A 17881-nucleotide genomic window follows, 5' to 3' on the forward strand; every position below is an offset into this window, starting at 1 on the left:
GAATGGTAGTGTAGGACGCCAGCCAAAGCGGCTACAACCACGTGAGTAAAAATTATTTGTGAACTTTTCTTTCACGTTTAGAAAAGACTGCTAAGAGATAGTCATCTGTTTATGTATCATGTTATTTTCTTTGAATTTGTGTATGTAAAAATGTATTTAATGGATCTAAGATTTTCATAATTTTTCAATTTGTATGTGTTTGTTTGTCTAAGGTAATATGTATGCCAAAATATTTCATCGACTTTGCTTAAAATTTTGAGTAATGACATTGTTTAAAAGGCAGTGAACATGCCTACAATTTAAATAATTAATATAGGTAATCAGTTTTCTTTAATATTTCTACAGGTTTATATTTCAATTTCGATTTTTCATAGGGAGTTAAACTGTACTCTTGCTTCCCTTTTTGTAATTAATTTTTTTTTTCATTCATTAACATTAATAAACAAAAAATTTAAGTAGAGGGTGATGTAGGGAAGCAGCCTACTCACGCTGTAGTAAATTCACATCAGTTTCCATTGTGTGCCAGCCAGTCTGCTGTAAGTAGCTCTGACGTCATAAATGTTGTGCAATACCTTAAAAATCAAGCAAATGACCTAAAACTTTTCTAGCATGTCAGGAATAATACTAAATTAATGTGTGTTAAATATGATTTCGATAACTTCATCCATTTTCGAAATTTGGACGTTTTTCTAAAAAAATCATTGGCGCATCAGAAAAGAGCTAGAGACTTCAAAATTTGTATTTAGATTCATCTTTCATTATGATTTAATAAAAACAGTACTTTGGATTTCACAAATTAAGACTTTAGTGGAAATTCATGATTTTCTGGTTTTCGTCTCAAAACTGAAGGAAGCAAGATAGATTAAGTAGGTTAATAAATAAGGCTAGGATGTTTAGATTTAAATAGGTTTGAGGTCCGCTATGACTATGAAAATGTGAAAAGTTTCTTTTGAATACCTATGAAATTATAGCGATAGCGGATCTCAAAAGGCCAGTTCAGAGTTCATCTACTGCGTGCAGTGTGATTAAATTAATTCTCTCGCCCAAAATATTTAACTTAGCCACGTCAGAATTTTATTATCAATACTTACCTGCGTGCTGAATGCACGTTTAAATTAAGAGCTTCATCGGCCATCAGCAAAAGAAGCTATAAATTATTATGTAACTTGAAGTGGTGCGTTACTAGCCCAGCGGCTAGTCGGGAGAGCCGAAAAGATCAGGCGTTCCCTTAGCCGTCCGCACCGCGGCTTTATATATAAGAACGCTGTGCGAGGAAGGAAGGCCCCAGTTCTCTCCAGACGCTGAGTGACACGCCATCTGTGTCGGGAGTCGCGTCGCCTCAGTGTCACTGCTACAAACAGCCTCGGGTGCCGTATTAAGTTACTAGAGATACGCGGAACCATGAAAACATTTCATGTGAAGTGTTAATTCTGGGATGATTTTCATTATATAGCTTCAGTTTGCGTATTGTCGTATTTTCACGTGCCGTCGCGGGACAGACATTCTACCAAATATTTAGCATGGCGTTTGATGAAATATTTTCATCAAATTATGGCGAGCATTCTTTTTAACATTTAATTCGGACATTTATAGTTGCATCAGCGCATTAGACTCTGAACTGCTCTGTTAGTTAGGTTGTAGGGATACTTGTGTTTTTTATCAGTGAATTTCAGAATATACTCGACTATTTTGGAAAACCGTTTTGATTAGAATTCCCGGACAATCTCCTAATTCCTCAGAGCTATAAGCTGCAGATATAATGTTATCTCAAATAAAGTGGGCACTAGGATCTCTAATTAGTGGCTCCACGTTTTCTTAAATCACTTTCTGGGTGCTAAAAAGGAAATAGAGAGCAAGTGTTGAGAACGGCGAAAGACAGCTTTAACAACATTCTAAAAGCCAGAAACTGATTCAATATGCAAGCATTTATACAGCAATTTATTTTTACAAGTTATCCGCCGCCCCACAGCTGCCCCTACCTGGGCGTCCGCGTCTGCTGCTCTCTGCGCCTCGTGGACGAACGGAGCGAGCTGGGCTCCACACGGCCGTCGTCTCCTGGGCCCACCTCGGTCGCTACACGGGAGACTTCCAGTCCCCAGAAACGTCGTAGTCCGAGGGCATGACGCGTGCTCCAAACTTCTACAAGAGACTCGCATCTGGGATACGGGCCTATAGTTTTGTGCGTCTTTTCATCGACCTCCTCGAAAAACTTATGGCGCACTGCTGCTAGAATAGGGACAAGTTTCACGAATTCTGTGTAGAATCGAACTGGTGTACCGTCACGTCAAGTGGCATTCCCCATGTAAAAGCGATTTCAGTTGCTTTCCTGTCCCTCTGTTACTTATTTGCATAGCTTTCATTTTGTCGTTCGTGCGTCGTTTAACGGGAGTAACTTCAATGTTCAAAACATAGATATGCACATGCTGACCACATCTTAATCGTGAATCTAAGGAAATGCGTGAATTGGCGGAATACGAGAGGCGTCGAGTGAGTAAAGTGGCAAACTGCATTTGCGAGAATAATGCTGAGTATTATCAGCCGAAAATTACCGTGGTTGAAGTTTGTAATAATACCGAGAAACTGAGTAGCCAGTGTGGATAACTGGAAAGCAAAACGTAATAACATTTCATCACTACCTCGCTAAATGTATGCTTCAGGAAAAAACCATCATGGTGCCAGATATGTCCACTATTGTCTCTTCTCATATAAGAAACTTGTATACGAATATCGCTGTTGCATAAACTATTAATATCAACAGAGAAAACTTTATTAGGCATAAAAGAATTGCGTCTGCAGAAGCAATAGAGTCAATAAAACTTTTAGAATTATCGTTGTCTTTCAACTATTTCCAATTCAATGATAAGTATTACTAGCAAGAACAAGCTTTGGTTAGGGGGTATTATCTTGCTAGAACCTTGTCAGATATTTTCTTCAACGACCTTGAGAAAAAATCTTTACTAAATACCAAGTATAAGGGAAAACACAGTCTATTTTAAGCGATATGTTGACGACATTGTAGCTCGAATCCAAGGTGATAAGTAATATGTAGAGATTTATTTACAATACATCAACAGTATGCACAAAAAGCTGCTGTCCACTGTTGAATTAGAAGATAATGATAAATTAAGAGTTTTGGCTTTGACATTGACAGATCTGGTGGTACGCATTCGTTTCAGATGATCAGGAAACGACGTACCACTGATGTCTGAATATAAACATCGAATCTTGCAGCAGCTAGCCTATCAAATTCTGGCAGTTCACCTATATGGAGCACTGGCAGCAGTATAGTCAAAACAGTAAGTGTTAAGCTCCATCCAGGAGAGAAACATGACACCTATTTATTCACGCATTTATTATTATGCTTGTGCCACACTTATTTAAGAAGATACCAAGAGGATTTCCCATCTCTGTATTTGTCACTCTGACTCAGATTCATGAACGAGGGCGTACTGAAAAGTTATGCCTCCGAAATTTTTATGTGAAAACCGTTAAAGATTTGCAAATAAATTTTATCAGTCTACGTCTTTATTTTTCTGAGCTACATACTTGCAGCCCTCTGCTGCTTGACGGCTCCGAATTGTAGCGTGTAACATGGTGGTGCGTAATGTAGATATGTCGCTGTGTGATATACAGTGCAGAAAACTGAGAGCCTAAACGACGGCCACCAACTCACTCAGTGGCAAAGGCTGCCGCACACTACCAGTGGCTGGTGGCAAAAGATAGGGGGTATGAATGTGTTGTTACTCGATTACAAGTATTTCTGGACATCCCTAAACGCCTGAAATTTTGGGTGGAATACTCTTACACCAATGACCACCTCGCACTTGTTCCACAACAAGTGTAATTTTGGTCACCCAATAAAGCACCTCCGAACCCTGTAACAGACATGGATAGCAGTTTTGAACGTCCCTTTGTGTGCAGTCTCCTCCTCTTCCTCTTCCTCCTCCTGCTCCTCCTCCTTCTCCTCCTCACGTCTGTAAGAAATCCATCCCCTCCATTAATCGTTAATGTCTCCCCTTCATATTAGGAAAACACTTATCAGTGCGCTGCACCAAAGACAGTTGCACCACAGAGACCGTACGTGAAAAAATTCTGAAGCTCTCAACATGGAAGCTTGTTAGGACTGTCAAAGGATGTCAAACTAAACACCTTTCAGACGTCAAATTTCCAACCTTATTTTATTTGGCAACCAGTTTCAGCATTTTACTACACTATCTTCAGGCCCCTGACCGACGTGTAGGAAGAACCTGCGTTGGTTGTGATCAAAACAGGGGTAGGAATATTGGTACGAGTAGATCACAACCCAGGTAGATTTCTCCTATACGTCGGTCAGGGGCCTGAAGATGACGTAGTAAAATGCTGAAACTGGTTGCCAAATAAAATAAGGTTGGAAATTTGACGGCTGAAAGGTGTTTAGTTTGACATCCATTATCGAACAGCCGAGTCCCGCAACCATGTATTAAAAGGCGGACAAACAACGACTTGTTAGGACTAGAACGCCGATTAAGATTCAACATGTAAATACGACTAGAGAAAAATGGTTTCCGAAATTTTTGTTAATCTGAGTGTTGTGTCGAATGTAAACGTCGTATCCGTCGTACTGTTAACACTGTGTTGTCAGTAAATACATCGAAACTTTGCAGCAAATATTAAGTTCTGATAGCCCATCTTGATGGAGACCATGAGGCAAAATTTAATAGCTTTTGGTGTAGTCAAAACGGTTAATAATTGGAACACTGTCTGCCTCTGGTCAGGAAAAAAAAAACGAGGGCTACTTGTTTCCATAAATCATTTTCTTTGCTTCGTAGGTACATGCAAGAGGAGTCAATAATACCGTATTTAACAGTCACTGAGTCATCACTTCTAAATTAAAAACGCTATAAAACTATTTGGTCTTTGCTCACGATGAGGGCAGTAATGTGACCGACGAAGTTAAAAGCTTTGTTCCAATTTCAGTTATTTAGCAATTGATGAACGGTATGTAGTCTCTCCTTTCATTAATAACGATTGTGTAGGGTTGCTTATGATGCCCTGTAACAGCATGACACACATTCTTGTCTCGGTGTTTTTACATTTCCTACTGCAGTAGACAAATATTGTAATCAAGGTACATATATCTTACTTTGTAGCACCTTTGTTACATCTATCGCATTTCCTACTGTCTACTAGACTTTAATGTTCTAACTCACCAACATCGTATTCCATAATTATGCCCCTTTTAGCACATTTTACCAAAGAATAAGTATTGGACACCTGAGAATGCGATCATCACTCTCTCACGCCACGTCAGTCGTATACAACGCTGCTGGAGGACAAAACCTCGCCCAACGAGCCCTGCTGACGTTAAGCCTTTTCTCCCAGTCGGGCCGTCCGCCTATGTTCCCCACGTCACTGCAACGCCAGCACGAGCCACACAAAGTCACGAAACCTGTGTCACATTCGGATGATTATACTGGTTTGGAGTGCATTCAGTCACAAATGCAGATCACAGTATTGCAGAGGCTGAATTTACTTTTCCGTCGGTTCCCCACCACACGAAGACAATAAAGTTATGTTGCTGCTGGCTCTCCGGAACATTGACAATTAAACTCACTCGCAAGTAATGGCGGTCTTCTGACGTAAATGGGAAAATTTTGTACAATCTACCCACAGCAGGACACCGCGTATCCCACCAGTTGCGAGATGCGTATCCATTCCGACATGTGAATCACACTTGCTAGTTGCTGGCCAGTTGTACTATTTTAATGCATCCGGACAGTGCTCTTTTGACCCGCACCTTCAGTGGTGGCCTTCAGCCTCAGATGGCTCCAGTTGATGTCAATCTAAACTCCTGAGGGGGAGGATATTGGGTGCTAAGATCTTCCAGAATAGAAATCATCAAAAGATACCGTCAAAACATTTTTATTCCAGCCAATTAACGTATATGATATTGTTCGACTATGTGCAACTGGATCACACACGTTGTCCAGTAAGAGGTGTAACTACTTATACTCCAAGATTATGAGGACTAGTAACGGCTGGAAAGAGTCCTCTCGAGACAGGGATAAATCTGAACCACGTATGTAGAATTAGCGCATAGTTTGTCACCAGCCATCGACTGTGAAGATGTAATAAAAAAGCTAACGCCATCATCCGTTTTTATCGATGCGGAGTTTAAATGCACTGTGAGAAACTGTTTCATTTCGAAGCAATGCGTCCAGCTGTTGTTTTTCTGTTTGAGATTGTTGAAATGGCTCTGAGCACTATTGGACGTAACATCTAAGGCCATCAGTCCCCTAGACTTAGAACCACTTGAACCTAACTAATCCAAGGACATCACACACATGCATGCTCGAGGCAGGACTCGAACCTGCGACCGTAGCAGCAGCACGGTTCCGGACTGAAGCGCCTAGAACCGCTTGGCCACAACGGGCGGCATTTCTCTGTTTCGACAGATTCGATTAATAACTGGCAACAGATACAAAAGGTTCTAACCAGGACCTTCACATAAACTCCACTTAGGTGGTACAAAATTAAAACAAAAATTTGTGTCATCCACATTCTTTTATCGTGATGCTGGGAAGAGCCGGTCACAAGAACGAGCTTTGGTTTACGGTGCCTGACTGCGTTGTAGCTGCTCGTGGCCTGTGTAAAGCTTTCGATACACCCCACGCTTCATACCTTCGTCCATACAGATACACACATAGACGGCGCAGAAATTATGTTTTGTAAAGAAGAGATTTCATTTGACCCTCATAAGTTATTAATGGGCATAAATTATTAATTAATCAATACATGTTATGAAATGGTCATTATAAATGTTATACATATAAATACATGTTCTAATAATGTTCCACATCTCCTAAAACACTGCAGCAATTTGAAGCAAACTTGGTATACATATCACTCACATACTATTGTGAAAGAAGAACAACCATTTGCAGTTCATACACATCATTTGCAACGCCAATAAAATTGTTAGTGATTTAAGTAAACTATTCAATCATGGGGTATTGTTCGCCCCACACTTTTCGTTTTAAATTTTACATCTCGAAGAATTCACACGCATAAATTTTCAGGATATTTAGGATCTGTTTTTGGCTATGGGAAATTATTGTATACCTTTTAGTCCGTATTAAGAACGTTTTATATTAAGATATTTACGTATTTTTATTTATTTTTCTGATAATAAAGGCAAACTGTGTGTGTCGGCTGCATCACGCACGCAAGCACAGTGGGGCATCCTGTCAGATTTCAACTATGTTACAACATAGCGTACACACACTGACATGGAAAAACAACTTGGCTTTGTCGTAAAAGGATGAATCTTTCTGAGTACTAAATGGGTTACGTTAGTGAGAGAAATAAAAGTCCAAGCTCATTTGGGTGTACATCAGGGTGCAGAATGGATCGTAACGTTCTCTGTTACATCACGCCTCATATCTCGATACTGTGACGGTACCCGTATCGGATGAAGCAGATTTCATAATTGTACGTCAAGGATGTTATTTCTTAAAGCATCACAATAAAATAAACCGCACATATTGCTGAACAAATCACCATAAAACTACATGAATCCTGCCAAACCGATATCTGGTTTTCCCTACACGTGTAAATGAGTCACACAGTCAAAACAAGAAGAGAAGTTCGCACCATCTCAGAGCTTCCAACAGCTTGAGCAGTCCCCTGGTGACATGCAGGGTCCATGGTTCATGTGGTTGTCTCCATACCCGTACACGTCCATCCGCTCTATACAATTTGAAACGAGACTAGTCTGACCAGGCAACATGTTTCCAGTCATCAATAGTCCTGTGTCAGTGTTGACTGGTCCAGGCGAGGCGTAAAGCTTTCTGTAGTGCAGTCATCAAGGGTACACAAGTTGACCATCGTCTCCAGAAGCCCATATCGATGATGTTTCGTCGAATGCTTCACACGCTGACCCTTGTTGATTGCCCAGCATTGAAATCTGCAGCAATTTGCAAAAGGGTTGCACTTAAATCACGTTGAACGATTCTCTTCAGTCGTCGTTGGTCCCCTTCACGCAGGATCTTTTCCTTACCGCAGCGATGTCGGAGATTTGATGTTTTACCGGATTCCTGATATTTACAATACAGTCGTGAAATAGTCGTACAGGTAAAGTCCCACTTCTTCGCTACCTCGGAGAAGCTGTGTCCCAAACTCACATAAATATTGATAACCTGCCTTTGTAGCAGCAGTATCCGATCTGACAACTGCGCCAGACGCTTGTCTTACGTAGGCGTTGCCAACAGCAGCGCCGTATTCTGCCTGTTTACATACCTCTGTATTTGAATACGAATGCCTACACCAGTTTCTTTGGCGCTTGCAGTGTAGTAACGGAGTTGATGAACTAGAATGGGTGTCATGGGACATCCACCCCGAAAAAATGCAATGAACAACGACGGAAAAAAATAGTAGGGTCACGCTAGGCACAAGTTGATGAGACACGTATACCGCGTGTGGCAGGGTGCAGTGCACCGCGCGTGTTTGTAACCTCACAGGTTCAAATGGGGCCGCGCAAATTGGGACGCGACGCGACACAACCCTGCGCCAGCTGTTTCTCGCCTCGCGAGTCCTGCAGGAGGGTTGAGGCGGTGAGCGGGGTAGGGGGGGGGGGCAGTGTGTGCTCACTTAGGCACGGCGCATATGGGTAGTGGAAAAATACGGCCTTAATGTGTACTGAATTTTATTTTCACTGAGTAGTGTTTCGATTTTCGACGTTTAAGTGCTCCATCTCTTTTCGTTAGTACGTAATAGTTTTCACTTACAGATATCTGTGCAGTTCTTTTCTTTTGTTTACTCTTTTCGCAAGACCAATGCACAGTTCACTAAGTGGTGAGCCATTAGCCACTGGGATTATATCTTCTGCCTCCACAATGTTTTCAGATGGTGAGAAGGGACAGACGATTCATTGTAAGGGTAGTTAATTAGGAGCATTATAAAATCATGTCATCTGGAAGCAAGGCAGGAAAGTAAAACAACAGTAAATATCTCAGGGGAGAGCATCTAAAATGGCTCTGAGCACTATGGGACTTAACATCTGTGGTCATCAGTCCCCTAGAACTAAGAACTACTTGAACCTAACTAATCTAAGGACATCACACACATCCCTGCCCGAGGTAGGATTCGAACCTGCGACCGTAGCGGTCACGCGGTTCCAGACTGAAGCGCCTAGAACCCGACGGCCACACCGGCCGGCTTTTTTTAAGTGTCTTGGAAATTGCCTACGGCAATAACAACAGAAATATATGCTACTTATGCATGACATACGTGTTTACATTGTCTTTCTTTCAGCGGAGTACGTTACAAATACACCTATTCGAAAGAATTTCTTAATAAATATGTTATAGTTTATATCATTGAATCAGTGTGGTTCAGCTGTTTTCATATGTATTTAATGATACTTCACATCTCTTGATAAGTTCGTAATACATAAAACGCAAAAATGTAACAACTGTTTCCTGAATTAAGTACAAAATAAGTAAAAACAAACATTATCCTTAAGACCCATTCATTGCTTTCTCACCCCTGGGGCGCTAGTATCGCTCTAGCTGTCGAACGGTAAGGGAGTGCGGCCATAAAATCTAGGGCTGTTCCTAAATATCGATATATTTTATAAAATATATCGATTTTCAGTGACATGAAATTGAACGCCGACATATCGATATATTTATATCAAAACGGCTATGTCGAGTGTAGATATTTTTATTTTATATTCTTTTTTGTATTATATTTCCATTATTTATTTTTATTGTTTTATTTGTTATTTTATTTATTATTATTTGTCTGTCGATTATTATCTCTTTTCCCAATTTTTGGTAAATATTTGAAGGTGATTTTTGAAATTATAGTAGAACATAATTTTACTTTCTCTGTGTGAATGAGTAATTTATGTCCCAGTGAACCACATTTTTGTCGAAGTAATTAAACTTACGATCACCAGAATGATTACGACATCTCATCTACTAAATTTTAGTGTAGATATCACTGTCACAGTAACTTTATTAGTGTAATTTACATGCTATGGTGTCTGTTTCTGTCACAACGTTTTTCTTAGCAAGTAGTAAAAGTTTGTAATATGACTACCAGCAGAAGCAAATCACAGTGTATTGTAACTAGCTTAACATACGTTTTGCACCTTAGCATATGGCAATGGCACAGTTTCTGTTTAAATGATAAAAAGCGGCACCATTTCTTAGTAAATGGCCCCACTATTGATAGTCAAGAACAAAGTCGTTATACTTCTGGGAAAGAAGTAAACGCTCTTGCGCCGATGCTGGTTTGCAGCATCGACCTAGGGGCAACGACCTCACAGTTGCGCCGTGAGTCCTGTGTATCAGAGTGTGTGGGTTGAGCCACGTGCTGTCTTCTGCTAGCCTGGCTGTCCTGAGTTGAAGGCGACGTAGGGCTGCCTGGTTGTGTAATTCCAGCCTCGCCCTCGAATGAACATTATGTTAATGTGGCGAAGTTCTTCATTCATCAAATTACCTTCCAAGTTCCAATACCGAACATTCTCTGCTCCAGCTTTACTCAATAACCACATAGATCTTGTAACATATTTTATGAAATCACAGTTTCCGAGGGAAGTAACAACATGTTGAATATTAAGATCATCATTCATATACATTGCGAGGCACAAACTATTACTCGATCTGTGCCTGTCAAAATTTGGTAGTAGTTTAGAGGTTGTAGTGGGCAGTTGTATTTCAGAGAATGTCTTTTTTTTTCTTTATTGTGATTTCATTCCCCTGCCCCATATGGGCAGGGCAGGGCTGTCAGCGGCACAATCCGCCGCTCTTCAGCCAAGAGACATGACAACTAAAACAAGAATAAAATGATACATACATAAGGAGATAAAAAAGGGGAACATAAAACAATGGGAGAAAATGGTGGTAAAAAGACATGGACATGTAGATGCTCATGGGGGACAGTTAAAAAAAGTCACCAGAAAGTAAAAAAAAAAATTGGCGATTCTTGAAACACAGAGAAGACACTGAATGCGAATGCACAGGTTAAAAGTTGGCCACAGTATTAAAAACACTCCAAAACAACACACTTAAAACTCACTTGGAGCACACACGACGAAGAGTAAAACTACCAGGTGGGACCTGCCGAGGGAAAGGTCAGAGAGGATGGAAAAGCAGGGGAGAGCATGGGGCAGCTGAGGAAGCGGCGGGATGAAGAGAGGAGGGGCAACCGTGGGTTCACGAAGAGGCAGGAGACACGTGGGGTGGGAGAGGAAAATGGAAGACAGGGCAGGAGGGAGTGCAGAGACTCTGAGAGGAGGCACAAGAGATGGAGGGGGAGTAGGAGGGGAAAGCCACACAGGAGGAGGGAGGGGGAGGAGAGAGAGCCCTGAAGAGGATGCAGGAAGAGGGGTTTGAGTTGGTAGGAAGGGTAGATGTCAGGGCGAAGCTCATCATCTGGGAGGGGTAGATGGTGGAAGTTGTGTTGGGAAAGGATATTGAGGGTGTGGAGATGAAGAGAGGGAGGGACACGACGGTAAATGCGCAGCAACTGGTTGGGAGTGGAGAGGAAGGGAGACACCAGGGGGTGAGGGGGATCAAGGTGGCGGACAATATATAGTGTATGGATGTGTTCAAGGAAAAGGAGAAGGTGGGGGAAGGGGGTGAGGTCGTAGAGGATGCACATGGGTTGACGGAAGGCGTATGTGGAAGGCGAGGCGGAGTGCATGGCGTTCGAGGCTTTGGAGGGCATTGTAGAACTGGGGAGGAGCGGAAATCCAAGCGATGCTGGCATAACAAAGGAAAGGGCAGATCATGGATTTGTAGGTGTGGAGGATGGTGGAAGGATGCAGACCCCACGTTAGGGTGGACTGGAGTTTCAGGAGGCGGAGGCGGTTGTGAGCTTTGTTTAGGATGGTAAGGAGATGGGGAGTCCAGGTGAGGTGGCGGTCGAGTGTGAGGCCAAAGTATTTGAGGGTAGGAGTGAGGTGGATAGGATGGCCATAAATGGTGAGGTAGAAATCATGGAGGCGGAAGGAGCGGGTGGTGTGGCCTATGATGATCGCCTGGGTCTTGGAGGGATTAACACGGAGGAACCACTGGTTGCACCAAGCGGTGAATTGGTCAAGGTGGGTTTGGAGAGTACGTTGGGACCGTTCAAGGGTAGGATAAAGGGCTAGGAAGGCAGTGTCATCAGCGAACTGGAGTAGATGAACAGGAGGGGGAGGTTTGGGCATATCAGCAGTGTACAGGAGATAGAGGAGAGGGGAAAGGACAGAACCTTGGGACACGCCAGCAGAGGTAGAAAGTACGGGAGTTGGAATTGTGGATAGTCACATAGGAGGGATGATGGGAGAGGAAGGAAGCAATGAGATGGACGAAGTTGATGGGGAGAGTATAGGTCTAGAGTTTGAAGAGGAGCCCGTGATACCAGACACGGGCATAGGCGTTCTGGAGATCAAAGGAAACAAAGACAGCAGAGCGACGGGAGTTAAGTTGGAGGGAAAGAAGATTGGTAAGGTTAAGGAGCTGGTCATCGGCAGAGAAGGAAGACCGGAAGCCACATTGGGTAAGAGGAAGGAGGCGTTGCTGGTTAAGGTGGCGGTGAATACGGCGAGAGAGGATGGCCACAAAGACCTTACTGAGCATGGAGGTGAGGCAGATGGGTAGTGGGCAGAGGTAGCAGAGGGGGGGTTTGTTAGGCTTAGGGGACAGCAGGACACGGGAAGTCTTCCACAAGTCAGGGTAAAATCCAGTGGAGAGGAGGACATTGTACAGGGTAGCAAGGACAGACAGGAAGGATGGAAGGGATTCCTCAAGGTGACGGTAGGTGATGCCATCATGACCAGGGGCGGTGTTGCGTTTGGAGCGGAGGACGAGTGTGATGTCTTGCATGGTGATGAGAGTGTTGATGTCTGAGGGGGTTAACCAATCCAAGTACTGGAAGCTAGGGGCGAGCGGGGGGACAGAGGTGTCAGTGCGGTCAAGGACAGTGGGGAAGAGGGAGTAATCAAAATGGGGATCGTCAGGAATGGAGAAGACCTCAGATCGGTGGGAGGCAAAATGGTTAGCCTTACTGAGGTTGTCAGGAAAGGGTCGATCGTCATGGAGGATGGGGTAATGTGGGGTGGGATGGCTACCAGTAAGGGGGTGTAAGGCTGACCAGTACTTCGAGGAGTTGATAGGGAGGGTGGAGTTGAGGCGCATGCATGTCTGACGCCATTCCCGGCGTTTCTTTGCTGTAAGGAGGTGTCCAATATGTTGCTGTAATTGCCAGTGGCAGGTGAGAGTATCCCGGTCACAAGTGCGGAGGAAGGAGCAGTAGAGCCTGCAGGATTCACGCAGAAGAAGGACTGCCTGTGGAGGAAGCATAGGGCGGTGAGGGTGGATGAGTTTTGTAGGGACATGAGCCTCCACAGCGTCAGTGATGGTCTTCTGAAGGAAGGAAGAGGCATGGGTGATGTCATCAGGGTGGTGGAAAGTGAGGGGTGGCTTCCGACCTGTAAGGCAATGGATTCCCGGTAGGCATCCCAATTGGCATGGTGGTAGTCATGGACAGACTTTGGAGAGGCAGCTGGGCGGGTGGCTGCAGTGGTGGGACAGGTAGAGGAGATGGTGAGGACAGGGAGATGCACTACCGACGGGATCGAGGACATCAATGCAATGTGACCAAGGAGGTTGGGGGAAGCGAGGATAACATTGGGGGTGGAGTTACTTTCAGGACCGGTGTGCTGTGGGAGAGGAACAAGGTCACCATGGAGGGTGGCAAGGAACTGATGCCACCGCCAAAGGGTGGCAGGGTCATGGCTGTGGATGTTGAGGTCAGCAGCGATGACATAGGTGGAGAAGGTACGGTCAACCTGGGAAATGAAGTCAAATGGGAGAGGAGCTGCGGGGCGGATATACATAGTGGCACAGGTGGCGGTGAGGGAGGGAAAAATTAGGCTGAGGAGAAGGTGTTTGGTTGGGTCATTGAGGAGGGGTTGTGGCCAGACAGGGAGATGCCTGAGGTGGCCTATAGCAACCCCACCTCGAGCTAGGGGAAGGGGATTGTCAGTGCGGTGAAGGAGATAAGGGGAGATGCGGACTACATGGTGGGGTTGGAGGAAGGTTTCATTAAGGATGAAGGAGTCAACCTGATGCTGGGAGAGGGAATGCATGAAGAGGTATTTGTTTGCAGGGAGGGAGTGAATGTTGAGGTAGAGGAGACAATACTGTTGACACGCCATGAGGTTAAGGGTGGGGAGGGTGCAGGAAGGGGAGAGAGGGGCTTACACGAGGGTGTCTAGGCAGTTGAAGGTAAAGTGGGCCTGGTTGTGGGAGTATGTGGCGTAGGTATTTAAGTGGAAAACTGAGCGGGCCACAAGGGAAATCTGCTGGAGTGTGTGGGGGCACTGTAAGGGGTGGATGTTCTACAGGACAATGGTAAGGAACCGGATGATGACTTCTGCTGTAGGGGGAGGGCGGAGGGAATTGTTAGGGTGGATGGGTGGGTCAATGGGGCGAACGGGGACAGTGAGTTCAGGGTTGGTGAGAGGGGGCTTGGCTTTGCATTTGGAGGAATAGGTGTGGTGAGGTTCATTGCAGGTGTTGCAGGATGGAGGGGAGGCGTGGTTGGGACACTGTTGGAGGAAGTGGGAGACTTTACAATGGGGGCAGGTGGGTGGGTTCTTGCAGTTTTGGGTGAGGCGGTCATTGTACAGAAGACAATGCTGGCAGTGGTAGGATTGAGGAGGGGAACGAGACGGGTCAACAGGGTGGTGGCAGTTGAAATTCAGGGCTCCCTGCGTGAGGAGGTGGTCGATGGAGGAGGCGGACTCTGTAAATATATGCATGAGGAAAGTAGGGCCAGAGGAGTTGTAAATACGGCTGGCAGAGCGGACTTCCAGGGAGGGGTGGGCATTCAGTTCCGCCAACACCTCAGCCTGCGTGACCACAGGGCTGAGTTTTGTGATGACGGCAGTGAGGGTCGGCAGACGACGAGGCGGTTGAGGCTGACGAGGAGAGGAGGATGTAAGGAATGGGGTGAGGGATGTGTGGGGCCCAAAGGTGATGTGGGGAAGGCGCCGAAGGAGATCAGTATGGAAGGACGGAGAGGGAGACTTGATGGGAACAGAGTCTCTGCGAGGGAAAAGTTGGGTGATGGGTGCACTGGGGACATACTTCCAGATTTCAAGGGTGAGTGTGCGGGCATCCAGGAATTTCGGATCAGGGTTGGCTAGGACAAAGGTATACAGGGAGAGGGCTGGAGAGGAGGGAGGTGGGGTGGTATCCATAGCAGGGTCAGTGGGAGGTGGGGCGGGCAGTGGCTTTTTGGATAAGAGAGTAGAGGAGAGGTCGCCACTGGGCCGTTTGGAAGATTTTTTGGCGGGTGTTGCCTGGGAGGAGGGACTGGATGGATGGGGAGGTGGTGGGAGGCAGGGCCCTCCTATGAAGCAGTAGCACCGGATGAGAGGCGACTGTGGCGCGGCGGTTGGAGATTCTGGCAGGGGAAGCAGAGGTAGTCACAGGGGGGAGAGGGGGAAAGTCGTCTCAGTAGGCGACAGGAGCGGGAGGGAAGTTGGGAGCAGGGACAGAGGCAGGAGTGGGAGCAGCAGCAGGGGCTGTTGCAGGGGTAGGAGCAGGAGTGACGTACAGGTGGGGATACAGCGATGGAGAGGAGATAGATGAGGAGGAGACTGTGAGTAGGGGAGGTGCATGAGACGGGTGAATCCCAGAGCAAGCACTCCATGGTGTTACAGTGGGGGCAGGTGAAGGGGAGGTGTAGATGATGGTGGTAGTTGGGGCGTCCATGATTTCAGGCGGCAGCGAACACGGAGAGACGGCGGCGGCGGCGGCGGCAGCAGAAGAAGCGGCGAGCACCAAGAGACGGCGACCAGGCGGCGGCTGCGGCGGCGGCAAGCACCGGGCGGCAGCGAACAGACGATGGCGGCGGCGGCGGGCAGCAGTGACGGCGTGCAAACGGGCAACAACGCGACAGGCACGGTTGGGGCTCTTCCACGTCGAAGATACACCCTGAGAGTAGCCCAGGCAGTGCGAGTCCTCGATGAGGAAGTGAGGGAATCCAACCCTCGAATGTGTCAGAGAATGTCGAGGGCAGTTGTAGTTCATAGCATTTACCACAAACCATGAGAACAGGTATTAAACGTTCTTGGATGAAGTATTGTAAATCTTCGTTCATTTACATCAACATCATTACAGAACAAAGTATATACAGTTGTTGAGATTAGCGTTACTTCAGATACTATCCGACAAGACGTCAAAATTGGAAATAAATGCGATTGCCAGCTGTCTGTTGCTGCTGGTCGGCGGACGGCGCCAAGAGATGGCAGAGCGGTAGCTGTTCCTTTGCTCACAGTAGCACATGTTGGTTAACTAAGTAGTACTAACACCTTCTAACAATACCAGCACTTGCAAAGTAGGTTAGAAATCAGATTAATAATGTTGCTCACGCAGCATATGTTTGCTTCATTGGGCAACAACAAAGTTATTGACTGTGGATGCTATCGGCAGAATGGAAATAATGAACTCACTGTAAAAAACTTATTAATTTTGGCTCTTATCTTGAATGGATTCCCACATAGATTTCGTCAAAGTTGTTATGGCTCATCTTGTTGATTCTAGGGTGATTCCACTTTGACTGCTAGAAAGTCCAGATCTGTATTTTAGCAATATTTGAAGATCTAACAAATGCGTCTTTCAGGAAATTCTTAATGATCAAACAATCTCAGATCAGAAAATGGTATGGTAGAAATAATTTTTGACTTGGTGTTCACGATTCACATCTTTATTTGACTTCTTGTATAATCACATATACTTCTTCTTAATTGTCACATCATCAAGAAAACAACTTTGTATCAATCTTAATACATTGAATTGCCACTTCAAACCAAACACAAGACTTGACTGCTCTTTTACAAAGCGAAATAACAACTTAACTTCTGCAAAGCGAAACAAAGACTGCTCTGTGCGCATTCGCCCCAAAACGGTTACAAGTAAGTCAAAGATTATGACAGTCTCACAGAAATGAATGCACACAAGAACCATATCGCTGTAAAATAACGATACATCGGAGTACCTATACAGTAATAAAACCAAATGCGAATATTGTCACAAAAAGGTGTCTGTTATTTCGCAGAAAAGTAGTACGACATTACTGGTATCGAGAACTGGGTTGGAATGCCGTAATGGTCGCGTAAATAATGAACCATTACAACCTGTAAGAAAGAATGTCGACCTCTTTGCTGATACTTATGGTTGGCCAATAAGAGGCAGGCCGACAGCACATAAACCGCTCTTCTGTCAAAGTTTAAGCTAGTTAAAACATATTTTAAATTACATAAAAACAGGTGGCTATGAAAGGTGATTGTTCTTTTAATGCATACCCTACCCTGAAACAACGTCCATATCATCCCTGCCTCTATGTGGAACATATACGTTTTGACGACCCTCTTTCTCGCCTCCTCCAAATGTTTCTGGGATTCAGTTTCTACACTTTTCAGAAGACAAGACTTATTTCTAGCATTATCACACTTCCAGCCCACTTGACATTTCTCAATCCTTTCATTAAATTTGTAGAAGCTGTCTGTTCATCTAAAGAAATCTTCGACAGTGGGCCACTACATACACCCTTCGGAAAACGATGTTTCTTCTTTCCATCTGCAATCTGCATCCATTGACAAGGAATCTCTCTCCAGTTATTCTTCAGAGTGAAAAATAAGCCACATCTAAAGACTGCATAAGACTAGTACTGTCCAGTGCAATGCAAATGAAATTTGTGTTGTTTTCCTCACACAGCCCCGTAGTTTTCATTAAGATGTGAGAAGAGGGATTATCTCTAATCTCTCCGTCGTCCTTTCTCTGAGGCAAACAGGAGGAAGTGAGTCTGAAACCAACTGTCAAACACACTCTGTTCTAGC

This window comes from Schistocerca americana, chromosome 11 (genome assembly GCF_021461395.2).
Source record: "Schistocerca americana isolate TAMUIC-IGC-003095 chromosome 11, iqSchAmer2.1, whole genome shotgun sequence".
In the NCBI taxonomy this organism is placed as follows: Eukaryota; Metazoa; Arthropoda; class Insecta; order Orthoptera; family Acrididae; genus Schistocerca; species Schistocerca americana.